At 44.5% G+C, this 19,665-nt stretch overlaps 1 long non-coding RNA gene across 1 annotated transcript in view; it reads right to left on the bottom strand.

Annotated features, from left to right (window-relative positions):
• The window catches only part of LOC146079584 (uncharacterized), a 44,460-nt gene extending 25,531 nt beyond the window's left edge, over positions 1-18,929 (bottom strand). Inside the window, exons 1-3 of the long non-coding RNA XR_014474624.1 lie at positions 18,804-18,929; positions 17,805-17,910; positions 16,119-16,256 (exon numbers count right to left, since the gene is read on the bottom strand). This is a non-coding gene — a long non-coding RNA (uncharacterized LOC146079584). The remainder of the gene's footprint in view (positions 1-16,118; positions 16,257-17,804; positions 17,911-18,803) is intronic.
• Between the last annotated feature and the right edge of the window lie 736 nt (positions 18,930-19,665).

The raw sequence follows: 19,665 nt of genomic DNA, 5'->3' as shown, positions 1-19,665 counted from the left end.
CAACTGCAGAATTTTGTTTCAAATCTGTAAAAAGCTGTTATTATGGTTTTTATCTGTGCTGTGTGAGTTGTAAGGTTTGATTAGCACCTTCTGCTGGTGGGGGAGGTGTATTGGGAGGGGCAGTGAAATCAGGATGGACATTTGTTTCTTTAGGCTGATATATTCAGTGTAGTTTGGGACGTCAGGGGTCTAGTGTCTGAAGGGTCTAGTTATAAAGGGTCAATTTTAAATTAATGGAAGCATTATACCGGCATTAAACCGAAGGAAACCAGATGGCAAACAACAAACCAAAACTACTTCTGACGGACTTCATTATTCCCCCTCTCCCACCCCCCCTCCCAAGCGCATTGTCTCACGGCATAACGTCAACACACTTGAACTTGCTGCCTTCTCAAACACGCTGTGTCCTCTTCTCGCCCCAATCGCCCTCATGTCCTGCCCGAACCTCGCTGCCTCCCTCTATAATGACACCCTATCTTCGGCATTGGACTCTGCCTGCCCTCCCTCTTCTATCCCCCTTCGATGCTCCAACCCCCAACCGTGGCACTCACCTATCACCCGATTCCTTAAAAAGTGCTCTCGCACTGCTGAGCGCTTCTGGAAGAAATCACGCTCCCTTGCGGATTATCTCCATTTCAAATTCATTCTTTTCTCCTTCAGCTCTGCCCTTGCTCTGGCCAAGGAATCCTACTTTAAGTCCCTCATCCTTTCCCAATCATCCAATCCCCGCAGGCTCTTCGCCACCTTCAACTCCTTGCTCTCCCCCCCTCCTCCAGCTCTTCCGTCCTCCATCGTAGCCGCTGATTTTGCTACCTACTTTTCAACCAAAATCTCCTCTCTCAGGACTGCCATCACTGCTGCCATGACCTCACCCTCTCCCTCCTCCCCTCCTACATCTCCACTCCCCTCCTTCCAACCCCTGTCCTCATTTTACCCCACCACTGCTGCTGAAGTCCACTCTATCCTTTAATCCGCTTCTCCCTCCACCTGCCCTCTTGATCCTATCCCCTCCAATATTATCCGTCGTCTCAGTCCATCAGTCTGCTCTCACCTGGCTCACCTCTTTAATCTTTCCCTATCCTCTGGGATCTTCCCTTCCTCCTTCAAACACGCTCTTGTCTCCCCAATTCTCAAAAAAACACATCTGGACCCCAACTCTCCATCCAACTACAGGCCCATCTCCCTCCTCCCTTTTGCCTCCAAACTCCTAGAACGTCTGACCTATAATCGTCTCCTAAGCCACCTTACTGCTAACTCCATTCTAGACCCCCTCCAATCCGGGTTCCGCCCTTTACATTCCACTGAAACTGCCCTGACCAAAGTCACTAACGATCTACTATCGGCTAAATCCAAAGGCCTCTTCTCTATCCTCATCCAGCTTGATCTGTCGGCTGCCTTTGACACTGTTGACCACCCTCTCCTGCTCAACACCCTCCGCTCCTTTGGCATCACTGGCACGGTCTTCTCCTGGTTCACCTCATACCTCTCCGATCGCTCCTTCTCCGTCTCCACTCCGAGCTCCTCCTCTCCTACTACCCCCCAGCCAGTCGGTGTTCCCCAAGGGTCAGTCCTTGGCCCTCTCCTCTTCTCCCTCTACACCACCTCTCTGGGCACCCTCATCAGCTCCTATGGTTTTCATTACCACCTTTATGCTGATGATACCCTAATCTATCTCTCCTCCCCCGACTTATCCCCATCACTTCTGTCCAAGGTCTCCGAATGCCTCACGGCCATCTCAGCCTGGATGACCCAACGCTTCCTGAAACTAAACATGGCTAAAACTGAACTTCTAATCTTCCATCCCCCAAACATCCCCTCTTCTCCCACTATCTCCATCAGCATTGGTGAAACCGAGATCACGTCCACCGACCAAACGCGCTGCCTCGGTGTCATCATTGACTCCTCCCTCTCTTTCACCCCCCACATTCGTGCTCTCTCACAGTCTTGCCGCTTTCACCTACGCAACATCTCACGCATCAGACCATTCCTCTCCACTGACGCGACCAAAATTCTCATTCACTCTCTTGTCATCTCCCGCCTTGACTACTGCAACATCCTTCTCTCTGGGCTACCTCTCACCCGCCTCGCACCTCTCCAATCCATTCTTAACGCTGCTGCTAGGCTCATCTTCCTCTCCCGCCGCTCTACCTCCGCCTCCCCCCTCTGTTTATCTCTTCACTGGCTCCCCATTCCTTTCCGAGTTCTATTTAAACTCCTCACCACCACCTACAAGGCTCTCTTCTCCTCCACAGCTCCCTACCTCTCTTCACTGATCTCTATCCACACTCCCTCCCGTCCTCTTCGCTCCATCGCTGACCGCCGCCTGACCTCTCACCTAATCACCTCCTCCCACTCCCGTGTCCAAGATTTCTCTCGCGCTGCCCCCCTGCACTGGAACAACCTCCCGCCACCCATCAGGCTATCTGATTCCCTTACCTCCTTCAAGCGCTCCCTCAAAACCCACTTTTTTCGACTAGCCTATCCCTCCTCCTAACCTCTTTTGATCCTCCTATCCTGCCTCCGTTCCCCTCCGTTCCTACTTATCCTATTGTATTTCGTTCGTCCACCCACCTATTTTTAGTATGTTAACTCTTATGAGCAGGGCCCTCCTTCCTCACGTACTCACCCTACCTCATTACCTCACCTGTGCTCCTGTTCTGTTCTTCCCTTCCTCTACTTCATCTTCGGTCTCCTTGACTATTTTGACACCTACTTCTGAACTGATGCTGATTTTATATTTATACTGTATCTTTCTACACACCCTGTACGTTACCTTGTAATTTTTTTTGTTTTTTTGTTTGCTATGTACGGCGCTGCGGACACTTTGTGGCGCCTTATAAATAAACGTACTACTACTACTACTACTACCACAAACCACAGGAACAAACCACAAGAACATCATGTGGCCTCAACTCACCTTTGTCCATGAGAGAACCTGGACTAGACCCACCACCCCTATGACTAAGAACACCAGGACAGCCCCCAGGCCTTCCCCTCATGGTGAGCATGGAGCTGTGAGGGGAAGCATCAGACCCAGCCTATGCAGCAACACTTCCCCCATACTGTTATGCTCACCACTTTCTGATAACCACCTGTACTGCTCTCATGAGACCAGGACATATATATATATATATATATATATATATATATATATCTTAGTACTGTTACTGGCTACCTAGCTGGCTGTGCAATTACCATGTGGTGCCGCTAAATGGCTGCCTGGGTACTGCACAGTTTGGTAAATGTGTTCTCCATGTCTGTGTCCCTTTTAGAATGCATCTAGTGCAGCGGTTCTCAAACTGTGGGTCCTGACCCCAAAGTGGGTCCCCACCTGCTAACATGTTGGTGACCATTAGACTGATGACTTTTCTAATCTCAACAATCTGTTGAATTGTCTGTTATACTAGACTCCTCCCATCATTTTGTGCCTCCAAAATGCTGCCGTGTATGTGCTGTCTGCTGCCTACACATAAGGGGTCCTGTAAATATTTTTATTGTCTGATGGGGTCCCAGAGCAAAATAGTTTGAGGACCCCTGATCTAGTGCATATCTGTATGTGTGATGTACATCTGTACTGCCATTGTTGCCTGTTCCTTGTACTGATAACCCTTTGTATTACAGTATGTGCACTGTTATTTTTAATGTCTGTAAAGTGCCTTGAGTCCTGTTGGAGAAAGTGCGCTATATATATAAAACTTACTTACTTACTAAATTAGCATCAGCTATTTTACTATCAGCCAAATTTAGCTGAATTTTTTTTTTTTAATCATGTGTTTTTATTGAATTTTCAAGTTTACACATACAATTTATACATTAACTTTACTAACATATAAAAGAGAAATAAATGAAAAAGAAAGAAAAAAATTGAAATTATGATAAATAATTAACAATAAAGACAGTTAAACATTATATGTGTGCTGCATCATTCAAGAGATATTGTATAATATTATAGTCGCTTATATACATTTACGATCTAGTATTAATTAGCAGGTTCATAGGCATTTGTGATCACAAGGTATAGATAGATTGGGGGGTGCGCTCCTGGGGGCATGCGAGCTGGTTCTGGTCATAGACTCTAGGCTATATTTATTACACAAATAGGTAACACTAACGAATTACGTGTTGGGGTCTTGTAAATACAGTGCAGAGGCCTGCCACTGGCCCCATACCTTGCCAAATTTCCCCAGGCAGTTCCGTTTAGTGTACATAAATCGCTCATGCGATATAGTGGTATTCACAAGTGCAACCCACATATTGGAGGATGGGGGTGCGGGGCTCATCCAAGCTCTAGCAATGCATACACGGGCCAGGGTAAGAAGGTTATTTACATATATCCTCTGGTGCCTAGAAAGTAGCTCCTCCAATTCTAGGCCAAAAATACAAATGCGGGGGTCATTGAGTGGGGTCTGCATACCCGTATCCCGAATATTAGCCAGGACAGCTTCCCAAAAGGAATGCACCCGCGGGCAATGCCACAGCAGATGCCAGAAGTCTGCGCCAGGTTCCTGACATTTAGGACAGGCGTCCGACCCAGTGCCACCCATCTGCATTAGCCGATGGGGGGTCCAGTAGACTCGGTGCAGGATATACAGCTGGATCTGTTGGAACCTGGCAGACGCTGTGGCATCCCTAGGGGAGCTCAGTATATGGGACCAATCCTCATCCTCAATAGGTCCTATGTCCACCACCCACCTAGCTCTAAGGGCGTTCAGCTGATCCGTGCCGGAGAAGGTGAGGAGAGGAGAGTACAGAGCTGAGACCCTGCTCCGATCCGGGAGCTTACGAATCATTCCATGGACTGGGCTTTCCACAAGTTCAGGTACATTCCCCCTCCACTGCGCACTTATTGCGTGTCTGAGCTGGAGATATTTATAAAAGTGTTGGCGTGGTATTTCATATTTAGACATCATTTGTTCAAAAGAATACAGTATCCCATCCTGGAAAAGGTGTCCGAGCTCGGAGACCCCGAAAGGCACCCACTCCGCCCCAGCCTTTAGTTTATAGAGTTCAGGGAAGTCCTTATTCCTCCATATGGGGGAGCAGGAGTCTACCACTGGGTTGCCTCTGATGGCCCCCACTGCCATCCACACTCTACGAGCCTGTTGCAGGAGAGGGGGGAGCGCCGCCAAGGGGGTCTTTGCTAATAAGAATTGCAAGGGTGAAAAAGTTAATCCTGCCCTATTCAGCAGGGCAATAGGTAAGTTCCCATAGTGCGCAGGTATAACCCACTCTACCAGTTGAGCCAGCTGGGCCGCCAGATAGTACAATCTCAAATCTGGAAGTGCCAGGCCTCCATCATAACGAGACCTACACAGAGTTTTGGCTGCTATCCTTGAACGTTTGCCACCCCATATAAAGGAGACAATATGTTGTAGGATAAGTTTGAACTGGGAGATTGGAATATATGTTGGGGAATTTTGAAGGATATATAGGAATTTGGGTTGAACAGTCATTTTTATGAGGTTCACTCTGCCAGTGACCGATAGCGGAAGTGTTTGCCAGACACGAGCTCTCTGGCGCAACGAAGCAATCTGCGGGGATAAATTCAAAGCTATGAAATCAGAGGAGGAGTGGGAGACCTGTATTCCCAAATATTTAAACTGTGTACACCAACGAAGGGGATAGTTATATGACTCAGGCTGTTGTGTGGTAAGGAGCAAAGGGAACACTACTGATTTATCCCAGTTTATCCCTACCCCGGAGAACCGGGCGTATTCCTTCATTAAAGCAAGGAGTGCTGGGAGGGAGGAGGACATGTTAGTTAGGTACAGAATCATATCATCAGCATATAGCCCAATTTTTTCCTCACTGTTCCCGATCTCAAAGCCCCTGATCTGTGGGCAGGCTCTTATATAGCAGGCCAATGGTTCCACCGCAAGAGCAAATAGTAGGGGGGACAGAGGGCACCCCTGTCTGGTCCCCCTTCCCAGGTCAAAGGAGGCTGTGGTGAAACCATTAACCACTATCCGGGCGGCCGGGCCAGAATACAATAGCTTAATCCACGCTAAGTAGTTCGGTCCAACTCCAAACTTAACCAGGACATCCCATAAATAGGCCCACTCTACGGAGTCAAATGCACGGGCCGCGTCTAGTGAGACTATGACCGCGTCGTCCATGCCTTCTCTAGCCCACTGTATGTAGGTGAAGAGGCGTCGTAGATTGAGGGTCGTTGATCTACCAGGCATAAAGCCAGTTTGGTCGGGATGTACCAATTCCAATACAACCGCGTTCAAACGTACAGCCAGTAGTTTAGCCAATATTTTAATATCGGTGGATAATAAGGATATGGGTCGGTACGCGTCGAGGGACAGTGGGTCCTTACCGGGCTTCGGAATAAGGACTATCAGTGCCTCCGCCATAGAGGGAGGCAGCGAGCCTTGCTCCAGCAATCTATTATAAAGGGATAATAGTCTGGGGGCAAAGAAGGTTATATGGGTTTTGTAAACTTCAATAGGGAGTCCATCCACTCCTGGGGCCTTAGAGTTGGGGAAGGCTTTAATTGCCCCCTCCACCTCCTCTAGCGTAAAGGGAGCATCCAGGAAACTTCTAGAGTCAGCACTTAAACTAGGGATGGTGATATTATTCAGGTATTCGGTCAACTCTACAGAGGTGTAAGCTACCAGTGATCTATATACTTCCTTAAAATGATTATAAAAGGAGTTTGCAACTGGTAGGGTCCCAGTGCTTAACACGCCATCCTCTTGCCTCACGCTGTGCACAATGGTAGGGGGAAGGTTCTCCCTAGCCAGGTAAGCCAGGAATTTACCAGATCTATCATCCTGAGTATAGTAATCGTGGGACTGAAACAGTAGGCGCCTTTTAGATTTGTCTAGTAACAGCTCATTCCATTGTTTATGGACTACGAGCCATTCCACACGATCTACCTCAAGCCCGGAGGCCAGGTATCTCTGTTCCAGCCCTGCACTCTGCCTCTCCAATTCCACCTCAGCCCTGCGGCTGAAAACTTTCAGCTGTGCAACACGGGTAATCAGTGACCCTCGAAGAAACGCCTTAAATGTATCCCACACTAGCGAGGTGTTCTCTTCCATAGGGTTATTAACAAAAAATTCCTCCCACATCGCTAGCAATTCGGAAGCTGCCCCCATCTGCGTCAGCCAAAAAGGGTTAAAGCGCCAAAATTTCGCTCCCCTAGGGCATTCTAACTCTACCGACAGATACACAGGGGAATGGTCCGAAATGCCCCGGGGTAAATACTCAGTGGCGGTCACAGACGGGATTAGCCGTCTAGAGATCAGGGCCATATCAATACGAGAGAAGACTCTATGTGTGCTCGAGAAGCAGGAGTAGCAATTGGCTGATGGGAACCTAAGCCTCCAAACATCCACCAGACCCACCTCAGCAATAAGACGAGCGAAGGGCGTAGCCCCACTCCGTCCACCGCCGGGGGCAGGCCTCCATCTATCCAGAGACTCATCCATAACAGCGTTGAAGTCTCCAATGCAAATAACTGGGTGTGAGGGAAAGTCCTGCATAAAGGTACACGCTTTATTAATTATTGTGGGTTGATAGGGAGGAGGGTTATATATAGCTAACAATACGACAGGGGAATCATGCAGGGTACCTGCTAGGAAAACATAACAGCCACTGGGGTCTATTTGGACCTTTTGGCATCTGAAGCCCATATTCTTATGTATTAGAACTGAGACACCTCTAGAATTAGGGTGAAAGACGGAGTGGAAGGTCCATCCCACCCAGGGTTTTTTAAGAGCTAATACACGACTACCCACAAGGTGTGTTTCAAAAAGACATACAATACCAGGGGAATGAGCCTTAAGTTGATTCAATACCAATGTGCGTTTGACTCGGTCATTAAGACCCCTGACGTTCCATCCTATGACATTCACCATTTTATGTCAGGGAGGGAAGGAAAAGGCAGGAGCAAACAACATATTATTGGTCTGGAATGAGCAGTTCCTCCCAGCCCACATGCCGCCCAAAAGAACATATATAGGAGTAGCGCACACATTTCAATAAGAATAAGAAAATCTAACATAACATAAAAAAAACAATAACACCCCACCCCCTCCCGGCATACCCACCCGAACATAGGTATACTTTTCCCCTAACAATAAACCCTGTATGACCCCTCTAAGGAGTCGTTCTACTAGAGAAAAAACAAGAACAATGAACCCCTAAGGGGCAGCTATTACTATGGCCTATAGAACATGGTGGTCCTGACCACAAGATATTTGGTCATGGAGGGGAGTAGACCTCTCATAAAGGAAACATATCCGTAAGAGTATGTCCCCCGCATAGCATTAAAGGTGAAGGCATTATAACATAACGAATTATCCCACACAGGTTAGTTACTTCCCCGCACAGCAAGAGACTCAAGTAGTTTAGGGAGGGAGTTCCCGGGGGGCCGGTTGTGTGTCCATCCACGTCGAGGCTGCCTGTGGAGAGTCAAAGAAATGGGTCCGAGTGCCAGCAACCACTCGCAGTCGTGCAGGGTAGAGCATGGAGTACTTCAGCTGCAGAGAACGTAGCCGCTGCTTAACACCTGTAAACTGTGACCGGGATTTCTGGACCTCAACTGAAAAGTCCTGGAAAGCTGCCACACGTTGGCCGTCATATTCAAGGGGTCCCTTCACCCTTGCCAATCTGAGAACAGTGTCCCGATCTTTATAGTGAAGGAACTTCGCAATAAACGTACGCGGTGGTGCGCCAGGGGGTAGTGGGCGCGTGGGGACCCTGTGCGCTCTTTCCACTGCAAACTGGGGGGTGAATGCATCCTTCCCAAACAGGGACACCATCCAGGATTCGAGGAAGGATTCTGGGTTTGCGCCCTCCACCTTCTCAGGAAGCCCCACAAAGCGCACATTATTCCTCCTGAGCCTCCCCTCCATATCAGTCAACTTCTGCTGACATGTAGACATTTGTGATTCCAGTGCGGAGAGGCGGTTAGGGATAGGTGCAGTGGTATCTTCTAGCGTAGAGATCCGGGTCTCAGTCTCCTCTACCCGGTCCCTCAATTTCTGCATGTCCTGACGTATAAAGGATATGTCGATTTTTACCTCCGCTACCATACCAGTCAGGCGTTTCTCAGAATCAGTAATGGCCTGCAGGAGTTGTGCCAGAGTCACTTCAGCGGGTTCCGCCATCCTGGTTTCAGGGGAGGAGGGCCCAGTAGAGTCCGGTACACTAGGCGGAGGGGGCGCTATAGAGGGCGGGGGGGTTGGTGCTCTCTCTCCTCTAGCAAACTTGGCCAGCCGTGCCGCAGCAGTAGAGCCGGTCTTTCGGCCCATAGAACAACAGGAGGACTCCCAGATAGGGATAGCTACAGCTGTTTCTTATCGCCACTAGAGAGGTTTTCAGCAGTAAGGGTTTTTTTATCAGGTGTCCAGAATATCAGGGCTTGGGGTCGCACCACAGTCAAAGTCACAGCAGAGGGTGCACAGGTATAAGCCCACTTTAGAGGAGTACGAGGTATTGCGTACGCTCCTCAATGGCAGTTATGATAAGCCGTCACATGAGCGGAGCACAGTAATAGAATAGGATGTTGGGTTCAGTCAGCTCTGTGAGGCAAGGCAGCACACTCCACCTGCAGCCCCAAGCTGGCAGCTATTTATATGGGGAGAGTATCAGCGTTATCTTGTGCACCAGCAGGTAGCACAGGCAGAACAGGGGTACTGCAGCGTTTTTGTCCCAAGATGGTGGGGGCAGCTCACTATTTGGCAGGATCTTTTCTCCTGCAGGTATCAGCAGTTAGGCAGGGAACTCCAGGGTAGAGGGATCAAGCACTGCACCTCTCTCCGTTCCCCTTACTTAGGGGGCTGATCTCAAAGGGGTCTCAGGGCTCTGAATAGCACAGCAGTTGCAGGGGGGGCGCCTCCAAGATGGCGGCAGGTACTCACTATTTGGCAGGCTCGCTGTTACATGGAAGCCGGCCAGGAGATCACAGGCGTCAGGCGCAGCAGTCGGTGCCCCCTCTCCGCTCCGCTCCACAGGTGCAGATGTTCTTGCAGGGGGGAGGCTTGGGCCGTGAGGGAGCGCGTCAGCTCCGGCGCCCCGCAGCCGGGGGGTATCAGCCCAGGCACACGCGGAGTGTCTGGGCTTCCTCCTCCGGGCGATGCCGCACAGCAAACGGCAGACGGCTGGTCAGCGCTCGTCTCCCTCCGCTACCAAGATGGCGCCGGCAGCGTGACACAGACAGGGGGATCTCTCCGGAGTCTGGCACAGAGCAGCTCCGACGGCACAGGGGTCCCTTCTCGAGGTCAGTGCGTTCAGGGGGACAGGTACCAGCTATGCCCACCTCTGAGAGACTCTTCCCCACCCGACACAGGATAATAGCAGGATTATTGGATCAGGAGCAGTGCAGGCACACGTCCTACTCCATCTGCCGCTAGGCCACGCCCCAAATTTAGCTGAATTTACATAATTATATACCGCAAGCTCAGCAGAATTTTGGTGTACGAATGAATGCACCATTGATAGAACTCGGCCACACTGTATATGGCCATAGAGTTCTATCTGATGGACAAATTTACTATAATTCATATTGATGAATTCAGCCAGTAATTTAGCAGAAAACATGACTGAATATTACTCTTCATTTTCCAGGCGTATTTTGCTGAAACCTGTATGGTCCGGTCTGTGCAGGCTTTTCTGTTTAAAAAATAGAATAATAATAATAATAAAAAAATTAAAACGACATGGGCTCCCCCCGACGAGACTGTTAAAATGCTCTGTAGCATAGGTACTACTTTGCTACTACTGTGCATTACTGTATTGTTTAGTAAGTTAGATAGACACTTTTATTACCTAAATACAATTGCATGGATATGTCTTATTGCACTATTTTATAACTGGTTATGGGAACTATTGAGCGTCGAATTAATACTTCACCAGTAATAATATGGCATGTGTGAAAAATAATCTACTGTACAGTAAAGTACAGTATGATGCTACAGAACATGTAGCAAACTGTAGGTACAGTAAAGGATCCACAGATATACAGTACGCTACAGCAGGAATGAGATACTGTACAGTACAGTATGAGCAGGACAGACTCGAGAACAGAGGAGGTTAACAAAATGGATACTCGCTGTCAGCCAAGGCTTCATGGGAGCTCACAACTTTTGAGATGCAGTAGCAATGGTATGCAGTACAGTAAGTATCATATGTAAGGGCACTGCTGTTCAACCTCCTTTTTTCTGAAAAGAGCAGAATACTGTGAAAACAACTACGGAATGTTGTGCGTCTCATTTTGCTATGACTGCATCTGGAGCACAGGACAGTATCAACAAGTATTCTTGGCTAGTGGATAAGCACTAAAAACGCGCCCTCAGACTGCTGCACATTCTCCACCGAAGGTTACCACTCCTATAGGGAATTATTGTACAAGATGGTGTGAACTGTTGCGCTGTCTCTAATGATAAGAGGGGTTATTTTATCCTCTTCTCAGCCAATCGTGGGTCACCCGAATAGAGATACCTATATGTACATATAGGGCCTATCTGAAACGTAAGCCCTATTTTATTTGGGAGCGTGTGATCAGCTGTGAACTTAAAGATACCTTTATGTGCAAATAGGGCAGGTATGACTGGTCAGTAACACAGACTGGGATACCATGTATGGACATTCTGTGATCATCTCTTCCCTTACTTGTCTCTCCCTGTCTTATTTCCAATCCTCGGGTGACCAACGATTAGTGGATAAACATGCCTCTCTAGATGATGTATGCCCGAGTTCGACGCATAAATGGCTATTTTTTTTATTTTATCAACACATTTATGTAAGTTATCATTCATATAACTAGGAACACACACACAAACAATCCTGCTTTAATACAAAGCTTTCCTTGTGTCTCCATGTGCTGAGCAGTGATCATGCTTTCTCTACTATAATGTACAGTACAGAGCAGTATACCACAGCGCCTTCCCCCAGCCACACTGACTGAATGTTATATTGGCCCTTCCTTTGCATTCACACCAACTTCCTTCTTTGTGAATAAAGCAGTTTACTGTACCACAAATAGAGAATGGGACTCTCGGGACGCTCGTAGTATCTTGTACACTATCTTGTACGCTTGTAGTATTTGGGACATTCGACTGGGGGAAGGCACTATACCAGTGATGGCTAACCTTGACACTCCAGCTGTTGTTGAACTACACATCCCAGCATGCCCTGCTACAGTTTTACTATTTGGCCATGGTAAAACTAATGCAGGGCATCATGGGATTTGTAGTTCAACAACAGCTGGAGTGTCAAGGTTAGCCATCACTGCACTATACTGACACAGTGCTTAATGCATAGTACTGTACTAAACATTACACAGCATTCTGTGGTTCTTGAAAATTGAGCCGCACAAAAAGACTTTTATGAAAACTCTTTTTTTTGTATGTACGTGCCATTTCAATGGGAATAAAATAGACACTGCAATCGAACATGGGTTTCCAGCATGTACAGTGGTGTAGTTCTGCACTAGCCTACAACACTTGGTGATGTGTATATAGAGAGTGCTCCCATTAGAAGCAGCCATAGAATTATTCGAGAAACATGAGTCGCTACAGTGTAACGTCACAGACACTGCCACTGTGGAATAGTGTTGAAGGTACTGTATTAATCCCACCCCAACCCACGCCTCCCTTCCCTGGGAGACCTTTTACAGAGAAGTTGATCTGGCTAGGGAAAGATGCTATACAGACACCATGCGTAATGCATAGTACTAAACATTACACAGCATGCTCTATGGTTCTTGCGCAAAAGTTTTTTGGTATGCGCATGCCTAGTTTTATTAAATATAATTTTCATAAATGTTACAATGGTAAAAAAATTATTGACACTGTAATTGAACACAAGTTTCCAGCATGCAGAGCGTTTATTTACTGGCCTATACCACCTGGAGATAGCAGCCACTGCTCATGAGTCTATGTAAAGATGGAGCCGTAATGCCATTCGTCGTGAATGAGACAGTCCAGGGTTTTGTGATCACAATATTCAGCATCGGCTATATGACCTGCAGGCTGCAGTAATTATTTGCCATGGGGACTGGGACACTACACGGCACATTTGCTTGTATTGTACAGTACAGTTGGAGCCGCACCAATAGTCACGGGAATGAGGCGCATGAGCGTCTCTACCTGTACATACTGTATAGTAAGCGCGCCCCAATATTGGCAAAATGGCACGGTTCCATCGGTATACCAATCCGCCGCTAGATTGGTGGAGCATTAGCCACCCAGCGGTGGAAATATGTATTGCATGGATATTATATGGCGTGCATAAAACAATGAGAGTGGCTCCATCTGTAAGTGTAATAATTAGATATTGGAAATATATAGTAGAACTACAGGGCCCAGCAAGCCTCCCCTACCTTATTGGACTTGGAGAATCACAAGTACCAACATGCAGGGCATTAATGGGCCCACTGGGACTTGTAATCCTACTACAGAACCAAAAGCCCCAAAACTGACACACACACACACACAGATTTAAATAAAATGTTATTACACACCACATACAAATGGAGCCTTGCTCGTCAGGTGCGCCAGTGGTATAGTTCTGGCAGCTGGCTAGATGAGCCTGGCCCCATCTGTACATCCATACTCGCCTATCTGACGTCATGTGATGTTAGCAGCCCGCCATGAGCAGGCATTGATTTGTCTGCTTTCCCAGGGCAAACGGTCAGCGTTTTCATTGGGGAGACACCCACAAAACGCTGGTCATTTCCCTGCTACCACCCCCCTGCCCATCCCTCCTGGAGCAAATGGCTCAGCGAGTGTGTAACACATGCCCCCCACCACAACCATGGGACGCAGGGCCGAATTTGGACCCAAATGAATGGGTCTGAATTGACCTGACCCATTGGTTACCATTACATTGGCTGAGTTGTATGTTTAACATGCCCAAAACATCTGGATCTGACATTTAAGGAAAAATTTGATTAGTTTCACAAATTTGTCCAAAATCAGCTCCCATAACATCCCGGCCATGGTGTTTGTTACCATCTATTAGCAGCTGATAAGTGCAAATTTATCATTAACAATGGCTTTTAGAGGTTAACTCATAATAAATAAATAAATAAATAAACCCTATTTGAAAAGTAAGGCTTAATATTCGAGGTTTCAAAAAATAAAATCTTTAAATAAAAGATTATGTCCTAAAGTGTGATTATTTAAAATTGATTCAATGACATAGTTAAGTAAATTAACTACATGTAACCAGGGCAGCCGAGAGGAATGCCGGGAACCGGTAAAATTTGGGGGCGTGGCCTAAGTGTGGGCACCTTACGCACTTAGGCCACACCCCCAAAATGTTTCATGAAGGGTGAAAGAAAATTCTAAAAACTGTAATCTCAGCAGCAGCACACACCTACAGCATGTGCTGTGCTGACAGCTGGCTCAGCATGACCTCTCACGCTGTCAGTGAGACACTCATGCTGAGCCTGCCGTCAGCACAGCACATTCTGTAGAAGTGTGTGCTGCTGTTTCTACCTGGGAGGAACAGAGGGGGAAGGTAGGGGTCGGACCAAATTCTGAGCACGTGGACCCCAATTAGTAGGGGTCCATGGCTCACTTCGCTCATCATTCTTTGGTCCATGTGCCTCATTCCGCTATCACTGCACTCCGCTCCCTTTACCATTCCCAATTGGCTTACATGCAGGTGGTAAAGTATGAAAAGTAACAAAAAAATCCCCAAAAACCTTTATCAGGTATCCGACTTTTCCATGTTGGCCTTTTGGTGTCAACATAGTGACTTTTGACCTATACATTATCTGTCAGCCAAATAGATACCTGATGCATATACTTCTTTTCACAGTGTGTTTTAATTTTTTTGTCAATTTATTTATTCATTTCACAGTTTCAGTACTGTATAATATCAAAAAACATACAAAGAACATACAACATACAAATAAGTACGTACAGTACATAGGTTCTTGACATGATTAGTATAAAGGCTTATTAAAATGTGGTTTATGCGGAACCTTCACCTTAATGACAGAAATGTGAATTGAATACATAAGAAATATTAACATTGTTGTTAAGCCTACTTGGGAAAATGTTAATGTTAATTCAAATGTAATTTTATCGTAGAATAAATTATGTTTCTACTTTTATATACCTATGCTCTATTAGTTTACTCTTTTCCTCAAAAAATTTAACAGCTATTGTATGCTACTACACTTTGTGACTTGAGTGTGGCTAGTGGTTGTGGTGTGCAGTAAGATAAGGCTCCATCAAGGCTCCATAAAGATTAACCTATCCTTTATTCTAACTGTGCGCGTACACACGTACACACTGTGTGCGTACACACGGGGCGATATATCGCTGAGCGATATATCACTCAGTGTCTCCTTTTCATCGGCGACCAGAGATGGTCGCTGATGAAAAGAAACCTCTGCTGGCGGAGCCGCAGAGGTAATCAGCTGGTCACAGTTGCTCCTGCGACTAGCAGTTAGAACGGTGCTTAAAAAGGGGGGCGCCTCCTAGCGATTTATCTCCGGGGAACACTCACATCACCAGCGACCATATTGCCAGCGATTTCAAACAATATCGCTCCCGTGTGTACACGGCTCAAGAAAGCTGTCAATCATAAGAAATAGACTCTTAATGCCCATATTTGTTTTGTATGATCCCACTTGTGCCTTTGTTGAATAAAACACAATAAATCCCATTAATCTGATATCTTCATCTTTATTTTAGTGAGTTCAAAAGACTGACTACCCCCACAGTGATCCACCTCTTTCTCAGGCAGGTTTTGAACCACAAACAAATGTATAGTACAGTGGTTCCCAAACTTTTTTCAATCAAGGCACCATTGAGTATCAGAATTGTTTTTCATGGCACCACAGTCCAAAATTTTCTTATTAAGAAATTTAGAAGTAAAATATTAAATTACCTAAATTGTGTTTATAGTTCATTCTTAGGTTCAATTATGTGGGGAGGGATAAGTTTTACCTCTGCTTGACTACATATTTTATAATTGGTAGCAACAATCACTGGTTTTGCCTAATATATTAGATATAAACAAATTGAATTGGTCCTGGACCAATTGTCCAGAGGAACCCAAGTGTGCCATGACACACAGTTTAGTAAACAATGGTATTGTAGCTTATAAAAGGTAAGGCATTTTAATGGAAATTGCTTATAAATTACCTGTTCCAGAGTTGCTTGTGTTATAGAGTAGCTTTTGAAAAGACCCTTTGTTTTCATAGCATCCAACATATAAAATAAGTCTCCCAAGCATACCTCTTGTTGTACAACACGAAATTCCAAAGTATTCAGATGCTTCCCCTGAATTAAACACAGTATATTCATTATTTACAATAATCAGAACGTTGTAGTTTTAAACACATACGGTACAGTATCTAGAGAAATCAGAATGCATGTAAGTGCATGTAAAAGTTTTAAAAACAAGTTTTATTGTGTCACACAGAAAAACAGAGGTAGTGGATCACATACCGAGGTTGGTGGCTCGGATCACTGCAATCTCAAAGCATAATACACTAGTGCACTGCACCTATATTTTGAAGCAGGTTACACTCTCCTGGACTCCTGTTTGTAGTAACAACGCTATCCCACGCCCCAACATGTTTCATCACACCTGAAAAAGTCACATGAGCTGACAAAATGCATCTAGGATCCCGATCAGGACATTCACAAATTGAACTGTATACCTCTGGTAACAAACGGATCACCTAGCCCCTTTCATCATCTTGCCAGTTCCTGCTCCTTGCCCTCACCAGTGGCACTGTCCATGATGGTCACTGCACAGGGACACCACAGAAACAGACTTCATATGGGAACCCCCTGAATCCACTGAGGGCTCTCACTGGATGGGCTAGAGACAGTGGTGCACATCTCAAACACCAGCCCAAAACTCACCCACCCGCTCACAGCCACACGAGGGGTCATCCGCAGAATATCTCACAACAAAGTTAGCACACAAATGGTTAATAAAAAGGTGTGATTGGCACATTTCACACCTGTTTTGACAACTTCCCTTGGCACTCAAAGTGTCCAATTTTTTTAATAACATGCAATGTGTTATAATTCTGTGCATTTTTGTAGATTTTGTAGTATTTTCTTTTAAAGTTTTTATTTTTCATAGTAATATAGATAGCTAGCATTTCTGCCTCACAATGCTTGGGTAGTAGATTTATTTATACCAAGACTCCACAGTACAGGATGTGGAGTTTGGGAATTCAGCCCATGCTTGGGAGAATTTCCTCCAGGTGCTCCAATTTCTTCCCACAGTTTAAAATGCATACAGTCAGGTTAATTGGACTCTGAGTCTGAATAAATTGACCTTCATGTGCAGTAGACAATATAGATTTTAAACTCCTTTGGGTCAGAGACTGATATAAATTATTAGGCACTATGTAAATGAAGGTTAATTATAAGAATCAGAAAGCTGTAGTGAATTTGAGAAGTGCAGTGTAACCTAAATTTAGTGATAACACACTTTTTAAAGAACTTAAATTACTCTTGGCAGAAATAAATAAAATGTTAAAAAAAAGGTCAGGAAGAGGTCTACTAATTAATTCCAAAGCATCAGGCAACTGCAAATGAAAGTCCCTGGAATATCCCATAGATTTCACAAAACAGTATTGCGCCTTGTTAGAGCTGGAGTCTGAGGTCATTAAAAGGAAACATTTCCCTTGATATTCTGTATTCTGTACCTATGGTATATTTGACAAACAGAATATAGCATTCAAGAGATTACTTTTTGAAAGCTATTAAAGAAATGACTTGTAGCCGCAAGTTAATAATTACAATATGACAAATGAATTAGTGAAGAGAGGAAAATAGCATTTTGATTTTCAATATTTACATTCCTACCTTTAGATATGCTCCTGGAAAATTATGCTTAATGCAATCAGAGACAGCAGGTCCACAGATTGAATCTTTATTGAGCCACACAGTCACCGAATAGCCTTCACCAAACCTAAATGTAAGAATTCAAATATTTTATTTAGCATTTCTATTCATGGATTGTATATTTTAGCTAATTTATATATTTTGTGTGGAATAAGGGTATTCTTTTATATGACATTTTCTTGTAATCAAAAGTCAAAGTTATTACTGTATCCAAACATCACAAAAAGTAGGTGAGATATAGTGGTAGAAAGCAATCACATGAGTTTATTACTAACGGTATGTATTACATGCTGCATGTTAACTTAATTTATCTGTCTTAAAATGTATTTTTAAAATGTACAATTTCAAAGTGGCCTCATCATTGTAAGTTATAGAACTGAGGCATGTAGGCACAATGTTCTCAAATATTATTAACAGTCATAATAAAAATAAATTAAGTATGATACTTGAAATGTCAAAGAAGACAACTAGTGAAAAATAAAAAATAATTTTTTTTTCAATACATTTTGCATAAAAACTAATGGTGTATCCCTTTGGTGAAGTTTATATGCAAATATGAGCTCTTATTACCACATAAAAAATCTTTAGGGTTGTACAATTATTTTAAGCATTTGAAAATATGTTGATCTGAAACAGAAATGCTTATTATCTTACAGAGTGTCTAGGTACAAAGAACCTGAAACAGTCACATGCTACAATATGACAATGTTAGACATAGTTGTGCATTTTTTTTACTGTGCATTATTGTTTTGCTATTTTTTTTTTTATTCTACCTCCCCTGAATTTTGCAGATCTGAAATGAGCCACAGGTTGGATCTTCCTGCAATACAGAATTTGTATTTAAAATTTGAATTCAGGTTTCAGATTGCAAAACATACATGATTTAACAGTTTTTATTTATTTTCAAGAAATCCAAACCCCAAGATTTAGATTGTAAATCCAAATTATGAATCAAATTACTTGAGATTGCTTTGTTGTGCATGCTTATGCTATATGCTTATTACATAGCACGCATCTTGACTGTGTTTGCCCAGATTCAACTGCACTTTTAGATTCATGAACAGAGAAGTGCATAGATATAATGCATAGGGCATTCCTGGCTAGTGAATGGGAAACACATGAACACATTTCATTTTATGGGTGTGTTATGGGATTTTCATGGGTGTGTTGCTGAAGCTTTTGCATACACAGATGCTTAATCATTCACATTGAGGGTCACATTCAGGCAGAAAATGAGCACCCAACATAAGGCTGTTGACTTTTTTTATGTTGCAACTACTAGTAGTATGTAAAAATGCACTATTGCGGCATTTAAAGATGCTCGAAATTAGTGTCTCAGTATTTGTTGATTCATACACTAAGATGTCCACCAGGGAGAGGGTTGTAGCAAAATTAGTCCAAAAATGTGCAACATATTTGATTTTTTTTTTCACATTAGTCATAGAGCATAGAGTTTATACAGTACAAACTGGTTTGAAAAGTTGTGGTGTTTACTGCTTCTTACTGACACTTCTGCCCAATATAAATTATACTTGTAAGTAAAAATAAAATAAATTATAGTAAATTCATTGGATTGAGGTAGGCAGAACACAAAGGCCATAAGGTCTAGTGCTAAAACAAAAGGGCAACTTAAAGACAAAATATTGTACCGATGGATCTCCAATAAATAATTCCTGGTCTTTTTTTTTTCTTTAGTTGTAACATATTGTATTGCAAAACTTCAAAGTTACAACAAACAGATACAACATAGTACTGTATGTTCTATTTTGCTTTGTAAAACAACTTTCGGTACTTATGTAGTATCTGGGCTGCCGATTTTGTG

Source organism: Crinia signifera, chromosome 5, assembly GCF_055691185.1.
Source record: "Crinia signifera chromosome 5, ASM5569118v1, whole genome shotgun sequence".
Lineage (NCBI taxonomy): Eukaryota > Metazoa > Chordata > Amphibia > Anura > Myobatrachidae > Crinia > Crinia signifera.
This window is presented reverse-complemented; position numbering and strand designations above follow the sequence as displayed.